The sequence below is a fragment of the Cydia pomonella genome, chromosome 13 (assembly GCF_033807575.1).
Source record: "Cydia pomonella isolate Wapato2018A chromosome 13, ilCydPomo1, whole genome shotgun sequence".
Classification (NCBI taxonomy): domain Eukaryota; kingdom Metazoa; phylum Arthropoda; class Insecta; order Lepidoptera; family Tortricidae; genus Cydia; species Cydia pomonella.
In genome coordinates, this window is record NC_084715.1 from 4,273,002 (window position 1) to 4,287,419 (window position 14,418).

Genomic DNA, 14,418 nt, shown 5'->3' on the forward strand with positions numbered 1-14,418 from the left:
ATTATTTTTCTTATATATAAATACAATTATATTATTATTTTTCTTATTATTTATGAATTTAATCGCTTTTTAGCGATAAGACCGCCTGTTGTTCCCTGGTTCTATTTTCCTTTAAAATTTACTTGTAGTTTTACATGTATGTAAAATGTATAATTGTTGGTGCAATAAAGAATATTTACTTACTTACTCACTTACTTATATTAAAGGCAGACCATCGTATAACAACAGATATAATAAAAAACATTTATTTAAATTGATAACATCAAATGATATTGGTGTATCTATAATTGAAGACATTTTATGTCAGTAATGAAGGTTGTATCTGGTATCTGGTTAGGAAATACATATATCGATTAAATATGATAGTTTAAAAGAAATCGAATAGCATATGCTGTAACATAACATTTCCGACATAGTATTTGATTTTATAAGTAATATAATATATCTAATTTCAATTTATTCATTCAATCATACAAAGTTTATAGATAATAACAACTCCATTTTCCTCTTTGTTCAGATTGTCGCCACATGTAATACAGACGCGAGTGGTCGCTAAGGGTTGAGAACACATCCAGTTTCGAATACGTTTCAACAAATTCCATTATTGAATTACGTTGATTACTCGCGGGTTTTTCGCGTATTATGAACAATTTTGATTATTTCTTTATTTGATTAACACGGTTATTCATTGTTTGTATACGCTTTTGTTTATTTTGTATGGGTTAAGCTAATTTTGTTATTTGGGATGGATTTGAGATTGTTTCTTTGTCTGTTATAATGGTATAATATAAATGGGTCAAGAACTTTTTTTAGTATGACTTTATCCTTATAGGTATGTTGAACGAGTTGAGGTATATATATATATAGGATAAAAAAAGACAAACAAACAAACATTGTTGCCATACAATACAATTTGGTCACCCTACTCAATGTGACTTCTCGTCGCTTTCCATACAGCGTATGTCAAAAGTCCAAGGGTGACCATGATTACTTAGTATAAGATTAATTTTACTTGGAAAATAAGAAAAATTTAACTAATTATATTTTAATTACACCTATACCATATGATAATGTGGACCATTTTCAGAGCCAGAAAAAGTGGTTCTGGATCACGACCCAGAAATCACCCTGTATATGCACGCTCTGCATATGGGGCTGTCTGTTTTACCCATATTGTGTTTAGAAGTTTATGTTGTGTTTTCAGCAGTATTTGATGAGCTTCTAGTTAAGTTCCGGTAAAATATCTTTGGTCTGCCTGCATGTGTCCATTTCATTAAAAAAAAAATCTTTATTGCCACACAACAAAATTTACAATAAGTATAGTATTTACAATAAGTATTCCAGTACTTATTGTACAGTAGTATGTGATAGGTCTAGTTGGTTGTGTATGTAAGATTTTGGTAGGGGTATGATGGGCTCGGGTCCATATGCCGGTATTTCTGAACCTTTCCTGGCCAGTTTAATTTGTCCCATAGCTGAAAGGCGAGCGCCGGTAATAGAAGCCAGCGTATCACCAGAATTTAAACGAGATAAAATTCCTCTGGTCACCGGCACTAAAATGTACTTTAAAATAAATTCCAAAACGATCTTTTATCCCTCGAGATAACCTAGACAAGGAGTCCATTCCAAAACCACAGCGTTCGCGGTAGGGTGACCAGAACTGATTTCCGGTTTTACGGGACATCTGCATTGAAAATATATAAAAACTTTGATTTTTTACATGAAATACCCTTAAAACAATCATAAATCATCGATCGCTCAATCGAATCATCAGTCTAATAACATATAGAAACAAATTATGCCTTTCCCAATGAAATACTCTTAAAACAAAAATTAATTCGCGGAAGGAAATTTACGTTTTTTTCGCATAAACCAAACAGCTCAGTAATAGCCATCAAAAACAAATTACGAACAGTTATCAACTTATCACTTAAAATCAACGCCGCATATAATTAGCTCAAAACTAGTTAAGCCCAATTACTACAGACTTTATTTATAGTTGAGAATTTCCGGCAAATTCAGTGCGCGTTGATTGTATTAAGGCTCTTAGGGAACTTTGTCCGGTTTTGTTTATGCAAACTGTACGAAAATTTGCGAAAACTGGACGAAAATTTTAATAAAACTGAGATGTGTGAATAATAAGGACCGCCAATCTCCGTCAGTATTTTTTGAGCAAACGTTTCATCAGTAGTTGTGTCTATAATGGTGCTTAAATGTGCATTCATGAACGTGTATAGGATAATTCCAAACGGTAATTGTTAATTTAATCTATATGTTTTCTGATCAAGGTTTTATTTTAACTCTTGATTTAGACGTATGACAGTTTTGAATGCAACGTATGGCGTTTTAATTATTGTTTTTGTATTAAATGTACACATGTACAGTACAGTGATGATTGATGATCTCTGCACCAACATACATACATATATGTGTCTGTTTGACCCAATGATTGACTGGTATTAAGTCCGCCATTTGTACTTTTTTTTTGTTTGTGCAATAAAGTTTAAATAAATAAAATAAATGATTACTTACTAAATAGCACTATTCGCTATATTCTAGGCCCCAGTTCACTCTTAAAGCGTTATTCATAAACATCTGTCCCATCTAAACTACCGTCGATAATTGTTCATCACTGTCTGTCATTTTGATAAAAGTCAGTTTTTGATGCAAGTGCAACTTTTGATTCCTAAGCAAGTGAGAAATTCTATAGTAGAATCGGACTACCAGACAATCGGCACTTCGGCATGGCTTCATGGTAGGTATTCCACAAATACGCACGAAGCGTTTCGCTTCAACATTCCTTATGCGAACTGCCAAGGAGTGGAATGCCCTGCCCGAGTCTGTGTTTCCGTATGAGTACAATCTGAATCTCTTCAAGGCTAGAGTAAATAGGTATCTCATAGGCAAGCGTGCTCCACCGTAGACCGCATCATCACTTACCATCAGGTGTGATCGTGGTCAAACGCCTGCCTATCCTCCATAAAAAAAAAAAAACGAGCGCAGTGAGAGAAATTCAACGGGTCAGTGACCATGTAGAACAACAATAAGGCACGGGCACATCTTTTTGTATGAAGACTGTCAGTCTCTATTTTTAACTTGTGTGTGATAAAACTTTTTAATTTGTCTGTGCGATTAGATATTTTGAGCACGTCGCCGTGACTCTGAAACGGTAGACGTGCCGGCAAGCGAGACTTTAAATTACATTTAAGCATAATGTATGGATTTTGAAATCGTTTCATTGAACTGCCTTTAATGGTAGTTATATTTTTATTATAGAGTTTTAAATCGATTAAAATAACGAAAGGAATAAAGAAAGGCTTTCTTTCTGGCTTTGCAATGAGTTGCTTGCTGGGGATTTCAGAAGTATTTTGAGGTACTACCGAACTCTTCAAGAATTTGTTGAGGTTTTTAAACTCGTTGTGTAGTTTCATTCATCGGCTGATTTTTATTGTTGTAGTTTTTTTGACAGATTTTGATAAAATTCATTCGGTTTAAAGAGCTTTTCATTCTGGGCGAAATAAATATGAAATACCAATTCATAGATCAAGACATAAAAAGTATGTACTCATAATTTCAGATTCAGATTCAGATTTATTTATTTCTCAATAGCAATACACAATTTTCATTAATACAAACAAAAATATGCACACATAATGAGATCGTCAAAGTAGGTACTCTAGGTACACATTTTAAACTAACATTTACATTATTTTACAAATTTGAAAAATAAAATAAAAAAATAAAAAATATAATAATATATATAATACAATCACATTTACAGATTTACACATACAATTTGAATAATAATTCGTCAATTATCCGTAGTCTATTTATACATTAATAATTATCATTTAAGTATTCTTTAACGCTATAAAGTGTCCTGTCAAGTAGGAGCTGCTTAACTTTGCGACGGAAAGTGTTGATGTTAGTCTCAGTTTTTATTTCTTTTGGCAGCTTGTTATATAATTTTCTGCCCTATTATTTTGGGACACTTTTTTGCGATTTGTAATCTACATTTGCTTTGCCTTAAGTTGTCAGGATATCTAGTCGGTCGTTTACTTACGTCACCGATACGTTCAAATTCATTTGGATTATTTTTTACATACATTATAACTTCGAGGATATATGTCGATACAGATGTTAATATTTCTAAGTTTTTAAAGTGTTCTCTGCAGCTATCATTGTATTTTGCATTGGCCAGGATTCTGATAGCTCGTTTTTGCATTTTTAAGATACGTTCAAAGTCAGTTGAGTTTCCCCACAGTATAATACCATAGGACAAGATTGAATGTATGTATGAAAAGTAGGCTTCTTTCAGATGATTATTTGAGATGAGGGGTTTCAATTGTTTGAGGATATATATGCCTTTTGCTAGCTTTCCACATACTGAGTTTATATGCAATTTTCCGTTCAATTGCGAAAACACCATACACTTGAATTTCTTCGCGGATGTACGTAGGTTTCCTCACGATATTTTCCTTCACCGAAAAGCTGGTGGTAAAAATAAAATGATATTCCGTACATATTTATTTTATTTATATTTAAGTACTGGTTTACGGGTGATGTAACACAAAATAACATAACATGAAACATTTTTTTTTTTCTAGTAGCGTATTTTTAGTGCAAGTGAAACCGTGTTTAGTAGCACGCACTTGATTCCCATTCGTTACTAATTCATAAAGAATTAGAGCCGGCGCGGGCCAACCGTTACACTGAATAATTCGAGGGCGAGACGGGGTAATTGAGCCTGAATTACGGGCATATTGATTTGAGAAGACTTTGATAAATAAATAAGTTGGAAATAAATTACATACAGAGTTGGCGACACCGTCAGAGCGTTGGGAGGAGCTTGCGGTTAAGAGTTCAGAATGGCCCAATAAGGTAAGAGAAGGTGTAGTTACTTTAGAAGAAGCTTGACTTGAACACCTGGACCAAAAGCGTACCCACCATACAAAATTCTAGCTAAGGGAGCTTGAATCTAGTTAAATTTTCTATTAGGTATGGCTTGTAAAATTTTACGAGACAAATGAAATGCTACTTTGAAGGTTGAAATTCCATGCAAATTTGGCTGTACATACTTATGCTAAGAGTTGTCCGATGTAAAGTGAAGACGTAAACGGCTAAAGAATCAATTTCCTCGACCGTACATTGGTCGGCACGAGGGTAGACACAACAAATAACAAACCTGAAAAAAAAGGGATTTAATTCTAATAATTGATGCCACTGAAATACCTGCCCAAAACGCAGCATAGTCAAATACCTGTATCTATTAGGTATTCTCATTCAGTGACCACGAAACCACACGGCTGGCGCATCTCGACTTTCTTCTACTTCTATAAGAGTTTAAAACTTCAATTTGATTCGTATTTGTACAAGTACGTGGGGACTTCTGCGGTTTAAATGCCTGTACAAAACGCAGCAAAGCTCAAATAATTGTATATATTAGGTATAAGGTATTCTAATTCAGTAACCACGAAACCACACGGTTGGCGCATCCCGACATTCTTCTATTTCTATAAGAGTACAAAACTCGAATTTAATTCATACTTGTACAAGTGCGCGGGGACTTCTGCGGTCAAATGCTTGTCCAAAACGCAGCAAAGCTCAAATAGCTGTATCTATTAGGTATTCTAATTCAGTTACCACGAAACCACACGGTTGGGCCTGTTGGCGCATCCCGAAATTCCCGACTAATGCCTGTTTCGTGGTCACGGGCCGGTTGCAATGCCAATACATGAATGCGTCGTATGCGTACCGTTTTTGACGCATGCTCCCCACACCGCTGCTTAAAATACGCTGACGCACCGTAAATTGATCTGCGTAAAAATCGCAAAAAATATTACACGGAGATCTTATGGCAGACACCACACCGGTGACGTAAAAGACGCAACTGTTTTGTAAACAAAAAAGATTCGCGTGAAGCACGTCACTGCGATTCCGTACCGTCACCGTTTTTTAAGCAGCGGTGTGGGGAGCATGCGTCAAAAACGGTACGCATACGACGCGTCACTGCGATTCCGTATCGTGACCGTTTTTTAAGCTGCGGTGTAGTCGCACCTTAAAGCATTTATGTGCATTTTCAGAAGATATGTTTTTTTTTTGTGATTTTATCGAGTCAGTGTTATTCAGAATTAGTATCAACAACAACAACCAATGTTTTACATTAATGCATATGTTTCACCATCTTTATTTACTTGAGTAGATCTCACCTGAAGTAGAAATACTTACTTACTCACATAAAATGGGTTGTAACACAACATAAAACTTAAAAGTGCTAATTCATTAACTGTGAGAAAATGTGTAATTTCACCCCTAAATATTTCGAAACAGGACCTCGCAACATACATATTTCAACCCCAACTACTCATGTTGCCGCAAAACATGACGGTGTCTGTCCAATAAATAATATGTGAGGGATCCTCAAAGGGTTTTTGCATGCAGGTCGGACCTCCGATGTTTTGCCTGTCATTAATTACGAATTCTGCAACTCTAGTGGAAAAAGGGTACAAGTGTCATACAAGTCGTATAAAACTTGTTTCTTTTCAAAATCATTGGATATGAAGAATTATGAATTCCGCTCACAGGACGCGGGTAGGGAATTTGGACGCCTACGACGAAGAATTGGGAGAAAAAATGCAACGCTTGTTACTTTTTTTTAATAGTTGTTCGTAACCATTAGTTGGAATTCAACTTGGTATTAGGTTTTCATGCAGCTCTTATATTTATACACCGTGGGCTGGCAACACCCGACAGATTTTAAACACGCATTCCTGAGGTCATAAGGAGCAAAAAATGTAATATGAGTTTTGGTGAAATCCTACAAAGAAAAATGTTGTTACCGAAAATAGTTATTTACGATATAAGTGCGAAAAGTAGGAAATCCGTAACGAGTGGCGATAAATTAAAACACGACCGAAGGGAGTGTTTTAAATCCACGCAAGTTGCGAATTAAATATTTGCACATGTATCGTACTACGTTTTACATACTGTACTACATAGCCCTTAAAATTTTCAATATAGTTACATAACGTGCTAATTTACGCACCAGTGTGGAAAAGTACCACCATATGTACTTACTGTAAAAAATCTTTTGTGCGTTTTCTACACACGCTTTATTTTCAAATCTTGGCCAAAAAAACTTTAGAACGAGTATGTAAAGTTTTTTTTATTTACAGATAAAAAATGCGAGTTCCCTTTATTACTTTAACGTCTGTCCAAACCAAGTCACATAGAGGCAGCGGCGCAGCCAAAAAGGCGTTTTTCACTATATTATTACAGAAACAAATGTTATTTTTTTTTGCTGTGACATTAACATAGAAAAATATAGTAGATACAGGAAGCCCATTATGTTCACAAGAATTGTCGTTATCTCTAAAACAAGACCGATTTCAGAAAACTGCATGACATTTGAGTCTCTAAATGCAGTCAAGAGTACACCTTTTAAATCTGTCGGTTTTTACCAGCCCATGGTGTATATCTTTGCGGAGTATAGTCTTCACGCATGACCTTATAGGTTTGTACAATATGTATAGACAAAAGTCATTAGAGAATACTCTGTCCCGGCGTAGGCGGGTATTGTGCCTGGGGACCTAAGTCCAATAAGAGTTGGATTTATAGCAACTGACATTAGAAACTCCTTAAGTGCAATGTAGTAGTAGATGTATGGCTTCATACCGGGTACTCTGACTCTCTACTAAGGCCATTTGTTAGATCTTGTGGTACGACGTTGACAGACAGAGGAGACAGCTCGAAAGGGAAGTAGCATAACTATACCAATGGAGGACCGAAGAGACATTATGGAAAATATTTTTACAGAATTTTATGCATTTTAGTCATAGCTATGCCTGACCGTTTGTTTTTTTTTTCGTGTTTTTAATTATTATAAAAATTTGGAGCGGAAAACAGGATTCACACAATTTTTTAAATGGTCCTAAGTCTTATAACGATGAAAAAATCGGAAAAATTCGAACGGTCGGGCATAGCGATGATTAAAGTACATCAAATTATGTAAAAATATTTTCAATAATATTAATATCCAGAGAGGAAAATGGGGACTACACTTATATGGAAAGGCGGTTTCGGGGCGGTCGTCCCCTTTCGTCTTAACCTTTTGGTAAGCCATACCTTGCCTATAACTATATAGTCTTTTAACCTTTTGAACGCCAAGAACACCTCAAGTCGGCGTTACTTGTCGTGCCCACCTGCCACGCTGTGAAAATAACCTTCACGCTTTCAAGTAAGGTTTATATTAGCTCCCTTGCGCCTGAGAGCTTGGTGTTTGAGTGATGTATGTGTTTATGACATAAAGCGTTCAAAAGGTAAAGGAATCCTCTACATTCCACAGCCACCGATCACAGGTTTAGAGGATCAGGCAATGATATTTTTCCATTACCAAACGTCGCAGCGTTACAGCGGCACCATAACCAAATGGAAGGTAAAGAGGCATTATTTATGAGTCGTATGGAAATTCGCGGCGGAATGGGATCGTAATGTTTGATCGTTTCCGAGATAATGGCCGCGCGTTACGGACGCCATTTTTCTCTTTATTTGCTTTCCATCTGCATAACTGATCATTTTTTCGGGAATTTTGTCGCGTTGTTTAGTGCGTAGTTTATGTTTGCACTTTACGTTGGTAGTATTCTTTCTTTAGGAGTTTTTGGTGCTTTCAATGTCGTTTGTCAGTTGGTGCAACATGTTTTTCAGTACACTTGCTCAAAACGGCGTTACGAGTATATATTATTATTATATTCACAGGGGTAATATTGATCAACGATTTTTCAGAAATAGAGGGTTGATTTTTGAACGCGAGCTTAATAATTTTACAATACAATACTAATACAAATCCTCTTTAGTTTACAACCTCAAAATAACATAACATTTTATGACGTGTCTGGCTATCTTAACACAAATACTCGTAGACGATGAAAGCGTTTACAAACGAATTTCACATAGTTTAAAAATAGATGATCTATGTTACCCCCACTTAATAAATTAACCCCCATTTACGGTATATAAACGTTGATACACGAGGAAACTTCTTTATAATTATAAGCGTAATATTCAATGAATTAATCTCCTTTCGGTTCGTACGTATATTATGCATAAGTCATTAGTAAACTAAGGAGGATCATTAACTGAAACGATGTAATGATATTGATTGATGACTACGAATAATTTTGGCGGGTGCGTCATTTTCATAATATAGGCTTTATACTACCTGCATTGATATTTTAGTACAGATATATGGTAGGTACCTAAAGTATTGCCCTAGGTTAAGATTAATTCACACATATATAGACCCATTTTGGACCCGGGTATGTCCTTAAACTACGTCCAAAAGAGAGATATGGGCATTGTGAATGTCATCTCGCTTTGTGTGGTAGGGCACAGCACAGCGGATGTCATTTCAAATCTAGAGCAAAGCCTAACTGGGGAAGTACCTCCACCTTTCAGAAAACCGCAGCCAAATAACACTAGACCCTACTCTGGGTAATTTCACGAGACTGTAACGTCAGTTACCAATTCTTTCGTGTGTTCTTACATTAATTAAGCAAATTTAAACGTCTGTATGTCTGGCGTAGCCTTACAGGTAGATATCTGGATACTTAATTTTGCCGTCTGTATGTCTGGCGTAGCCCTAAAGGTAGATATCTGGATACTTAATTTTGCCGTCTGTATGTCTGGCGTAGCCCTACAGGTAGATATCTGGATACTTAATTTTGCCGTCTGTATGTCTGGCGTAGCCCTACAGGTAGATATCTGGATACTTAATTTTGCCGTCTGTATGTCTGGCGTAGCCCTACAGGTAGATATCTGGATACTTAATTTTGCCGTCTGTATGTCTGGCGTAGCCCTACAGGTAGATATCTGGATACTTAATTAATGTAAGAACACATGAAAGAACTGGTAACTGACGTTACAGTCTCGTGGAATTACCCCTCTTAGTGTTGTCTTCCTACCGGTGAGTAAGGTTGCCAGAGCTCAACGAGGGTGCGGAGTGTTAGGTTCGGCAACGCACATGTAACTCCTCTGGAGTTGCAGGCGTACATAGGCTACGACTGCTTACCATCAGGCGGGCCGTATGCTTGTTTGCCACCGACGTAGTATAAAAAAACATATAGACTTTAAATTGGCAGTCACTTTATTTATTTTTTTACTTTTTACATGTTCAAAACTTTGTCCGGATTTCACGACGCTTACGTTATGTGCAAAGTTTCATTAAAATCCAACACGTAGTTTCATAATGAGAACGAAACTCCGTTTATATGGGAAGGTGAAATTCAGCCGAGCTTGCTACGGACTCTTAAGCGCCAGTAGGCTATAAAGTACATTGCTTATTATTATTATTATTTTTTATCGCGAAGTCTACAGAGAACATACTTATAGTTTTCAGTATTTGCTGGGTGTTTTCCGTCATTAATAGAACTATGTTAATTTTGGACCGTAATTACAACATTTTTGAATATAATTGGGCGATTTTATGGCACCTAATGAGATGTTGATAGATGTACAGTCAACCAATTTGAATCCTAGGCCACTATAGAACCTTGTCGCTTTAACTACTCTATACATGACATGCATCACTCAATAAGCACTGTCGTAGAAGTCATTATGACATGGTTCTATAGTGGCCTAGGAATCAAATTGGTTGACCGTACAAAATTGAATGAGAACAATGCATTTATTTCTTACTCATAGCGCGCGAAGAACGTGTAGAAATTGTTAAGGCTTTCATTATATCCCGTAACGTTTATATTATGATATTGAAAGCTATTATAACAAAGAAGTTGGCGCGTGTGTGACAATTTTAGACATGTCGCGGCCATACGTTGAGTTCCCGTAAATTGAAACTCGCGTGGTAAAATAACGTTGGTGACCAATTTTGATCCTAATATTAACTTAACTGCACCGGTTTTTTCGGATGAACGTATAAGCGTTCTTTTAAATGGTAGATTGTTAAGCAAGGGATAAATGGTGCTTTTCACTCGAGTTAAACACTCTACTTTTCATTTCAAATGCGAGGAAAGTAAAATACATATGTATTAAAAAAATAACTATGTGGAGTTAAATATTATAATGGAAATTGTACAGCAAATCCATTTCATATCAAACTTTAATTGCTTATCGTAATATAAACGAAGAAAACGTACTTGAAAAGTAAAATGCTCTCGTGCAGAAACGTATCATTGTCTGCACACTTTTTAGAATAACAACGACCCACTTTCAAAGCATGAGAAATGGAAAACCTTTTTTGAAATCGTCACCAAGAACACTAAATTACATGAACAATTTAAAAGTCATTAGTCAAGTTTGATGATATGGTTTTGTTCCGCTCTACCTCCTATTGGATACAATTCATACAATTCGAACAGTGTGATAATATGAAGGTCAACGTGGGTAAGACCGACATATAAAATGTATTCCAGGGAAGACTGCCATAGGGCAAGAACTCTCGTATCGAAAAGTGTATTCATCTTTACTTGCCCTATTATGTAAACAAACACTTCCTGAAGACAGACACACACACACACACACACACAGACAGTTTCACACTTTTCTCTGGAATTACACAATAATCAGCACTTAAAATGTTGTTGTATACTTCAAGAAACTCAAAAAGTATTAAAATCAACCTAATAACCACTGAAAAATATCATTTCTAATAAGATTTTCATCAATAATTGCAGTAACGAACGGACATCTGATATTACAATGTCTAAATTGTCTATGAATCGTATTGTTGGAACGTAATGTTTGTTTACATGATAAGAGACGTCAGAATGAATACATTTTATTTGTATGCGTGAGTCGCTCAGACAGTCAGAAAGGAAGAGCTTTACTCTTTCTATCCACCTTCTATAAGTAGACTATGTGTACAAATGGAAGCGTTAAAAGTAACGAAAGTGCTTCTAGACGGTCTTCGCTTATAGACGGTATTGTCCACATTACTCTTATGAAGAATGGTTTATGACGAACTTACCTTTCACTTTCAGGAAAAACACATCAGGAACTCATTCAGTTTTCAACACAAATTAAAGATTTTCCAATTCACAAAAGCGTTCACTTTATTCCATTCAAGGATATTTACATTCACAGAACACTAAAGAAGAAAACAATACAATCCTAAAAGGAAAATAACCTCAAAATACTTTCACTTTCACTGAACTCCCGAAGTTTTTCACAAAAAAATACTAAACCAAGCACAGATAGTTTTTAACAATGACTTACGAGAAAATATATGTAATAATGTACAGAGATAGCTTTAGTTAAAAATAATCGTGAAGAGAAAACGTTCCTTAGGGTTTGTTGTCAAAACTGTCATTTGTTCGACGCCACCGTGAATACGCATGCGTTTTATGTGAGACCCAGTGCGCAGGTCTGTCTTGATGACGAAGTTATTGGAAATTGTGTTATAACTGTAAGGGATTGGGTTTCAATTTGTTTCTAGTTAAGCATGATAGCGGGAATCTAGTAGGCTTCTGCAGCATGAAGTTTTACTAAAAAAAGTTTTATATTCTTATATGCGAGTAATAAATCGAATAAATAAGTTCACGATAAGTTATTTTTCAACACACCAATTGGAAAAGGCCCTCTTATTGTTCAAAAACTAATGAGAATGTTGCATTTTATCCACATGTGGGGCAAAGTAATCAGATGAAAATTGTGAGTAGTTTCCTTATGTTAGCTGGTGGAATTAACTTTAAAAAAATCAAACCAAATCAAATCCAAATGAACGTAAAAATCGTTTCATTCAAAATCATCAATCAATCAAATCAAAAGTTGATTCCACCAGCTAACGGAAAATTTGGAAAGGAAACAAAATAAAAAATTGCAACTTATTATTTGCCAGTTTGCCCCAAATGTCGATAACATGCAACTTTCTCATGTTAAGGGTGTGGTGTGGTGAAAAATATATTGTAAACAATTTAAACTCAAAAAAGGTTCTTTGTATTTAATAATTTCCAAGAATAGATTTTAAATAGTTTTGGTTATTTTTATTGTGTAATTTTTCGTTATAGGTAGGTGCACCAGTATTCGGCCGAATAGTAGTCAACATTCGGCCGAACACTGAATATTCGGCAGGTGGCCGAATATCGAATAGTTTGAACTCATGACCTACCGTGTTTTATGTCGATTTAAGGGTTAAAATTACTATATTCAAGCAGTTAAAAATATTATTAGAGTTAGGAACGTTTATAAAAAAAAAAAGGAATACTACTTACAACTATCATAGAGTCTGTCAAAGCTAACTTTGCATAGGGCCAGCTACACCTAGCGTCTCTTGAGCGTCGGCGTCTGTCTAGTCAGCGCTATGGAAAATAGCGTCGCTGCGCAGGTGCACCAACGTTGCGTCGAGCAGCAGCCTAAGGGGCATGGCACACTGTGTCCAGTTCGCATGTCGCTCTGAAGTTTGAGCGAGACAACGCTATGCGCGTATTATAGCGACATTCCGTGCGACAACGTGCGAATCGGACGCAGTGTGCCATACCCCATAGAGTTAACTAGAAGCCGACGCTTGGAAGACGCTACTGTGGGGTGGCTCATAGGGTTGTATTCCATTGATAAAATATAACCTTGAATGAAAGGTGAATACATCATAAGGGTGCTAGGGGGAGGCAAAAGATAAGTAAGTGGAAAGGTTAATGATCCCTGACGTGTATCTATTGTTATATTCTAACAGTCACGTTAAACATTAGTCATCCACAAATGGGCCATACATATTTTATATAAAATTCGTTCGCATCTTTCCTGTAGAAATCGTAAGTTTAAGGGAATCTAAGGCTATTTTTACGTGGCATCTTTACAGGCGGGATACACATTCAGAACCACTAGTGTAAATTTATTCGATATTGTGACGTGACGTACGCGTTTGCGTTAAGTCTCATTTTGTATGGGATTTAGAAACAGCGCGCCAAGCGGGACGTTTTGGAAACTCAGAATCCCATATAAAATGAGACTTAACGCAAACGCGTTCGTCACGTTTCACTATCGAATAAATTTACACTAGGGGTACTGGTGTAGGATTCGGCAAATTCCCACGGAACCGTCGCAATATCCCTTACGTTCTGTTGGGCTAAGATGGTCGGCTTTTTATCACTTGTCACCGGATTCTCCTCTCTGCGAGTGCGGCGAGGAAGAGCAGACCACTGATCATATTTTCCAACGCTGTCCCCTTCACTCGTATTCTGGACTAGCTGAAGATCTGGAGTCAGTCACGCCTGAGTTGGTTACCTGGCTTAGCGACCTCAAGGCTATACTCTGATTGCCTTATTCTTTATGCATGCCATACGATTAATAAAAACTTGGCACCATGCCTGTCACGTTCTAACAAGTATGTAAGCGCGAAAGTGACGGGAATAGTGACAAGTGATAAAAATGGAAACATGCTATTTCTGCTGGTAAGTACATTTTAACGCC

At 36.4% G+C, this 14,418-nt stretch overlaps 1 protein-coding gene across 1 annotated transcript in view; it reads right to left on the reverse strand.

Moving 5' to 3' along the window:
• LOC133524004 (putative polypeptide N-acetylgalactosaminyltransferase 9) overlaps positions 1 to 12,836 on the reverse strand; it is a 422,033-nt gene extending 409,197 nt beyond the window's left edge. Inside the window, exon 1 of the mRNA XM_061859766.1 lies at positions 11,981 to 12,836. The gene's annotated coding sequence lies outside the window, so the exon portion shown is untranslated. The remainder of the gene's footprint in view (positions 1 to 11,980) is intronic.
• Positions 12,837 to 14,418: the final 1,582 nt, after the last annotated feature.